At 40.3% G+C, this 7,917-nt stretch overlaps 1 pseudogene; it reads right to left on the bottom strand.

Moving 5' to 3' along the window:
* Positions 1-2,065, bottom strand: LOC135968479 (52 kDa repressor of the inhibitor of the protein kinase-like; annotated as a pseudogene).
* Positions 2,066-7,917: the final 5,852 nt, after the last annotated feature.

The raw sequence follows: 7,917 nt of genomic DNA, 5'->3' as shown, positions 1-7,917 counted from the left end.
ACCAATACTGGAGAAAGATGATATTAACCTTTAAAAGATATCAAACATGCTCGGCTTTATTTCCCAACAATTGCGAAATGATTAAGGTCCTATAACCTGATTAAGATATCAAGATTTATTAATCAAATTTTTAAAACAAAATTTGCATTTTATTTAGATTGAAATGAATTATACAAAGTTTATTTTCCTCACCAAAAATAACTGCAATATTTTCCATGTTTTTCTAGATAAGCCAAAACACTTATATTTGTAGGTTTTCTGGGTTTTGCTTATAAATCAAGATGAGGCAGTAGGTAAGAGTCATGAAAAAAGACAAAAAAAAAAAAAAAAAAAAAAAGATAAATGAGTTGTCAGCATCCATAGCCTCTGATTCTGTCTTAACCATGAAACAGAAGTGTTCAACTTGTATTTACTAAAAAGCTTAGGAAGATGTAGGCTCCACAAAGGAATGTAAACGGTAATAACTAGATGTGGAACAACAGCAGGCTCTTCCATTCAACCTTTAACTGTCATTTGTTCCTTTAAGTTCATTTGTGAAGGACAAAAATCTACCCTGGAATCCTTGCTTGGCAAGCTCACAAGCTTCTCTTTCTCTGGTAATTTATTGTAACTGTCCAGTATAGATTTTTAACATACTTAAAACTCCTATTAGTCAAAGGTCAATTGCGGGCTTCAACACTTTATAAAATGTATTCCTTCCTCCCACACTTCTTCAAAATATGTTTCTTCAAAGAATTGGTAACTCAACACCTGAGCAGAGATCCACAGTGATAATAAATGCTATGTCTAAAATGACTTCAACAATTGCAGAGTGCCACCCGCAGAGATCATGCGGAAGTGAAAGATGGCACTTTCAATGTACTCTTCTGGAAGAACAGACAGGTCTTCAAAGCATGAGGGTTCAAACGGGCCGTTTAAACAGGTAGATTATCAATGGCTAATGTATTCAATGGAGGCCTATAGGCAAAGATATTAAGTAATTAAGACCTACATACACTTTAAGGCTTTTCTTCCAAATATCAAATATAAGAAAGACTATTTTTGAAAGTCTCTTAGGTATTTTCCATGGTTTCTAAATCATCTGTGGGAAACTCTGACTTACTTTTATAGAGTTTAATATATGTGTCCACCCAGGAGAATGGCGTGAACCCGGGAGGCGGAGCTTGCAGGGAGCTGAGATCACGCCACTTCACTCCAGCCTGGGCAACAGAGCGAGACTCCATCAAAAACAAACAAACAAACAAAAAACCAAAAACGTGTCCACCAATAAATCCAGGTCATGTTTTATATCAAAATTTGTTAATCTAAGCCAAGTTACTTGACCTTTGGTCTGTCAAAGTATTCCTGAAGTATGCTTTAAGATGCTTTCATCCATTTTCATACTGCTCATTCTCAACCTTCATCACAGGAGGAATACATGGGACCTTTGGCAATAGGTCATTTAGCATACACATTAGGAAAGAACTTGATGTCAGGCAGGTGGAGGGCTTCATAAATGGTGGACAGAGCTCTGTGTCTTTCCCCGTTTCCATTTGATTCTCCAACAATGAAGCTCGGCTGAGAGCATGTCGGGATTGGGTAAGTCATTTCTATACATGTCAGCCTGGTGTTCCTCTGACGTATTGAATTGGAGGTGTCCCATGACTGAGGGTTCCAGAGATAAGCATTTAAGAGCTCTGAGGTGCTGTTCTGAGATCACATCTTTAAGTTCCTGAATAATGTGCTCCACTGTTGGGACACTTAGGATTTCTTTTCTTTTTTTTTTTTTTTGAGACGGAGTCTCGCTCTGTCGCCCAGGCTGGAGTGCAGTGGCTGGATCTCAGCTCACTGCAAGCTCTGCCTCCCGGGTTCACGCCATTCTCCTGCCTCAGCCTCCCGAGTAGCTGGGACTACAGGCGCCCGCCACCTCACCTGGCTAGTTTTTTGTATTTTTTAGTAGAGACAGGGTTTCACCGTGTTAGCCAGGATGGTCTCCATCTCCTGACCTCGTGATCCGCCCGTCTCGGCCTCCCAAAGTGCTGGGATTACAGGCTTGAGCCACTGCGCCCAGCCAGGATTTCTTTATAGTAACTCTCAGAGGTTAGCTGAGATTTCAAGTTACCCTGGTAAGCTCTGCAAAATTTCCCAGGGAGTTTCACTTGAATATCAAGTTTGGTTGCCAAATTTGTGACTTCCTCAAACCAAAATTCCTGACAAACTTCAATATTCTCCATCACTTCACTGAGTGAATGCAGTACTGCAGTCAAGCTATCGGCTGCAAAGAAGACATCAAAGGTTTGCCCCTGGAGATTTTTCCCAAAGGCTCTTGTAAAAGATAGGGTATTTTTAAGAACAGCAATAGTAACAATGAAATCAAAATCTGTTACTGCACTGTAGAGTACAAATGCTCGGCCAGCTACACAGTTATTCCATCTAATATTTGTGTCACTATTTATACCATCTAAACATAAAACAAATGCTTGCAGAAGTTCCACTAAAATTTCAAAAACATCATGCCTGCCTGTCCACGAGAATGGCAGAGTTCCTTCAGTTCTTTATCCCTTTCTTTACTGTTCTGAAAAAAGAACAGAAATTACATTGTCAAATTCTAAAAGCAGTTGTGGTGATTGATGGAAAAAAAGAACAAACTCCCTCAATTGTACCTAACACAACAGATACTCCCATAACAGGTACTGATTTTATCAATCACATATTTAAGACACAGGAAGAGCAGAGTGGGTAGATAGCTTGGGGATATATCTCTAAAAGTCTAGAAGGAACAACTTCCATTTTGGAAGAAAATTCAGTAGACACAACGTAAGCTTGGCCATGACAATACTCCATATTTAATCCCCACTTCTCAGCTATCGTAGTGTGAAATTTCACAGCCAAAATTTCTGCATCAGCTTCATAAGGCAGGAAGCCTGCAAATTACCCTCTTATTTTATGAGACTCATCAACAAACCTCAACGAGACTCATCAACAAACCTCACCGACACAGGTAGATGCCCTTCCCCTACCATGTCCATTACATCATCAGTGATAATGGAAAAGAAATGTGAGTCTCTCACTTCCCTTAGAGTTTATTCCCGAATACAGCTCTCACAGATCTCTACATCTGCCTCTGCTGTGTTTTTTAAACAAAACAACGTGTTAACTGCTCTTGTCTCAAAGCGCTTTCTCAGGACCCCTTGACCACAATTTATCCAGCACTCCAGCACTGCGTGAACGTTATCTGGAGCAAAGAGACCTTCTGGGATTTCATCGGCCTCATGTCCATCCAGAGGTATGTTTTGCTTTTCCATCAGAATCAAGATTTCAAACAGAGATTTTAGGTATCCTTTGTTTTCCTTCTCTTCAAGGGTTAGAGGTAAAATGTCCTCATCTGGCCCTTCACCCCCTTCTTTACTGGGGTTCTGAGCATTGCTGTTGTTGATTTCTTTATGTTTTTGTTCCTGTTCAGAAGGTTCATCAACAATTCTTTTATTCATTTTCTAGGTAGGTTGTTCAAATGACTGGTAAGAGCAAATATTGTTGGTATTGCATTATCTCATATAACTGTCCTATAAGGACTAGTTCTACAGACCCTAGACGTCTCAAAATGTTGGACCCCTCACCGGTCATGTTTATTTAGCTGATCAGGTGTTTTATCTTCTAAGTCTGCTCTCCTACAATTCACCCACTTCTGGCATCTGGTCGGGTCCCTCGGCAACCTGAAGAAGGCCAGGTCTGACTGCGTGCTCTTCCGCGTGCAGAAGTTCTGCATGGTCGCCAGCCCGCCCGCCAGCCTGCCTGCCCAGCCCTTCCCTCCGTCGGGGCCGAGGAGAGCAGGCTTGCCGGCCATCGGGGCCGGGGAGGGCAGCCAGGACGGCCACCCGGCCGGGGAGAGCAGGCAGGTCAGCCATCCGGGCCCGGGAGGGGAGCCAGGCTAAGCCTCGAGGAGGGGCGCCGTGGTCAGAGGCCGGGCTGAGAACGCTGCTCTACAGCGCTCTGAGCGGCCGGGAGGGCTTACTGCTGCCATCGCCGTCTCTGGTGCATCATCCTACCCGCCCGGGACGCTGCCGCCTCCTTCCCTCAATGCCTGTTAATCAATTTTTAAATCAAGAAGTATTCATGTCTACCCAGCCTCTAATGACCTTTTTGAAAATGAAGTGGTAAACACATTACACATTTCAGCTCCAAAAACTCCTCAAAATATCTAAGGGCATCGGCAAGTTTTTCTTCTAATCTGATTTTTAAATGGAAGCATCTTATGTTTGATACATCATTTGATGTCTTTTAAAAAATGAGTGCTAGAGCACAACATTTTCAACAAAAAGTACACATGTATGGTTGTACAATAAAATGTATAAGATACCTATTTGTGTGTGTGTGTGTGTAATACATGAATATAGTTCCTCTCTATTCTTTATGTTCTTTAAATTCTTCATTATTATGCACTATTTCTTAAAATGGCTTAAAAAAATGGCTTAGGGGATGGATTGGTAGCTTTGGCTGTTTCCTGCTGACGTTTTAGAGGGTTACTAAAATGTGCAAAGAGGTAGTCACAGACCACAGTAAAACAACTAAATATTCAACGTGCTCTTTCAAATGTGTATTTAAGGACACAGAATCTTCTGTGTGGAGACAATCCGTGCATGCAACTAGACTAAATTCGTGCTAGCAGCCAAGACTTGCCTCTCTCAGTAGACCAGAATTATTCATAAACCATCATGTAAAGAGAAGTGAGCAGCCAACCAGGAGAACTAAGGGCACAGCTGTGAGTCCTGAGTAGCAAGATCAAGTCTCACACTGCTCATTACGAAGAGGGAGGGTTTCTGCCTTCGTTTATTTTCGGACACAGCTTAGATAAGGTTGCTGGCCATATTCCTGTTATTTTGATTCAAGCAGAAAATCCTGTGCAGATCCACGGAACACATTATTGTAACATCGCTCAGAGGAGAATTGGGTCAACGCAATTTAGAGGATGAAAATAGCTCTGCAGTGTGAGTGTAGAAACTCTGGTTTATTGGAGGATAACTTTTTTGATGGTCTCAAAGTTAAAAAATTTAAAACTTAAAAACAATTTTATTAAATAGAAACTTGAGGGATTTTTATTCTATGCCTTATAGATCAAATGGTTTTAGCATGGGGTGGGAGGCAGATGCCAAGGGCTTACTGGAGCGAACTGCAAGGAACTCCAGCACTTTTCTGTGCTTCTCCTGAAGCATCTGACAAACCTCAACGAGACTGAAGCAAGCTTTGTATCTGAGTCTTGTCTAGGCCACATTAAATGGAGTTATTAGGCTTGAGTAACTTGAGTAACTTTTTAAATTAGGAATTCTTGACTTGGGGATACTTGCCTGAGGGTTTCTCTTTTCTGCTGTTTTTTTTTTTTTTTTTCTATGATTAAAAATGCCAAGAAGGGCAAATTTTTCCATGATTTGGAATTACCAGGAAGGACGGACCTCTAAGGACTGATGGCTTGTGAAAGACAACCATTGAAACAACCAATTGTATTTGTGCAAGGCTTATTGTTTAAACACCATACTCTTCTTATAGGATTATTTTTTCCCTTAAAAGAATGTTTCTACTAACTAGAGTTTTAATCTAACTTCAGTGCTGTCTGTCCAAGACTGTCCTGAATTGAGTGATTTTAAGGGATACGGTCTATCAATTTAATTTACTTGCATTTTATGGATTCTTCTTCTTTTTAAACATGAGCATATAATTAAATATCTCCTATACTGTTTACAGTGTTTAGATTATAGCTTATATATAAATTTCTCCTATCAAGTCTCTTCCATTATGTTAGTTTTATTAAATAACCAACAGACTCCACTGCTGATTTATCATGAATGATAGTAAATTTTTTCAGAATTTAAATTTATCTATAGTAAGTAACAGGCATTAATAACTTGGTTTCTTTTTTAAGTAACCAGAGTCTGCAATGCCTTGGTTTATGCAAAAGCAGACAAGTCAGGCCCATCTCCTGGCTGGGTAACCTTTTTTTGCCACTGATCCAGCCCTTAAAGTGAGTCACGTTGTTTACTTGGGGTCCATGGATGAGCTACAGAGATTAGTCTGTGAATGTCCTAAAATACAGTACAACTGTGAGTTTCTGTGAACTTTCACATAATTTTTATCAAAAGAAATTTGTGGTATAATGGATAGGTGGGCAGTATAGTGTGCCCTGCAATCAGACTGCCTGGGTTTATATGATGATGGGGTTTGTGAGTTCTATTCCACAATATTGAATATTTTAAGCTGAAGAAATTTGAGAAATGGCAGGTTCAGGAGGGACTCTCTGACCTTCCCTTGAAGCAGGTCATAAGACCCTCCTGTGAGAGATGCTGTCTTTATATCCAGAGAAATGGAGCATTCTTCTCCCTGAAGATGGAGGGGTGCTGAAGAGAATCTGAATGAACAGGACTTGCTGAGTTTCTCCCAGTTTACTGCCCTTAGGGCCTATCTCTCTGCCCTATCACATTTTCCCACGACTCTTCATCAAACCTAGTATAAAGAAACACTCAGGTTTAATCATTTTTTTTAAGGTATTCATTTCTTAATGAAGCCTCCCATGTCACATAATACTTTTTTTTTTTTTTTGAGACCGAGTTTCACTCTTGTAGTGCAGGCTGGAATGCAATGGCACAATCTCAGCTCACTGCAATCTCCACCTCCTGGGTTCAAGCGATTCTCATGCCTCCGCCTCCGAAGTAGCTGGGATTACAGGTGCCCGCTAATCATGCCCAGCTAATCTTTGGATTTTTAGTAGAGACGGGGTTTCACCATGTTGGCCAGGCTGGCCTTGAACTCCCGACCTCAGATGATCCACCTGCCTCGGCCTCCCAAAGTGCTGGGATTACAGGCGTGAGCCACCGCACCTGGCACGTAATACTTCTATTACGTAAATTTGTATGCTTCTCTGTTGTTAATCTGTCTTTTGTTACAGAGCCACAGCTAAGCTCCTAGAAGGGTAGAAGCAAAGATTTTTTTCCTTCCGTATGATCTCAATCCACTACTTAGCTCGGTGACTTCAAACAAGTTACTTAACCTCTCTCTGCTTCAGCGTTCTCAAAATTGCAGAAATGGTCTTACAGGACTGCTGCGATGATTAAATGCGAGAATTCTGATGGCATGGAAAACTCTTAATGAAGTGGCAGGCACTTAGTAAGCATCACTAAATTTTACTAATTACATCACACAGTCAGCCCTCCATATCCACAGGTTCCATAGCTTTAGATTTAAGCAACCTTGGATGGAAAATATTTGAAAAAAGTCAAAAATAAAAATAATAATTCAACAATTAAAGTTATATTAATTAAAAATACAGTATAACAACTATACAGCATTACATTGTATTAGATATTATAATAATCTAGAGATTATTTAGTATGTGGGAGGATTTACATAGGTTATATGCAAACACCACACCATTTTATATTAGTGACTTGAGCATCTGTGGATTTTGGTGTCTGAGGAGGTCCAGGAACCAATTTCCCAGGGATGCCAAGAGGTGAATGTATTCTCAAAATAATCTGTAACCTCAGTTAAGAGGCACTGACCTATGATATTTTTAGAATTGTGTTTTAAAGAACAAATCAGTACCTGATTTAATAAGTCACACTTAAGCCTAATTCGAACAGAAATATTAGTTTGCAAAATGCACAGATACATATTCATCATGAGGCAGAAAGGCCTTTTAAATAGCTTTGAAAATGTGGAAAGTCAATTTGTGTTGTTCTTCCATGGGAGAAAAAGAATCTACCAAGTCCCAGGTGAGCCTCCAAAAAAAACTTCCATCTGCCCTTGGCTTCTGTACTATCCAAGCGTGTCTTGAAACCCTGAAATAAATTTCAAGGTGACAACCTAAATTTAACTCTGCAGTTGTGGGTTTGTGGATTTCTCAGCATTTTCTTTTTTAGTTAGCATAGAAGTCAAAAGTTACAAAAGCAA

This window comes from Macaca fascicularis, chromosome 1 (assembly GCF_037993035.2).
Source record: "Macaca fascicularis isolate 582-1 chromosome 1, T2T-MFA8v1.1".
Classification (NCBI taxonomy): domain Eukaryota; kingdom Metazoa; phylum Chordata; class Mammalia; order Primates; family Cercopithecidae; genus Macaca; species Macaca fascicularis.
Note: the sequence above shows the minus strand (reverse complement) of the source record. Positions and strands in the feature narration are given on the sequence as shown.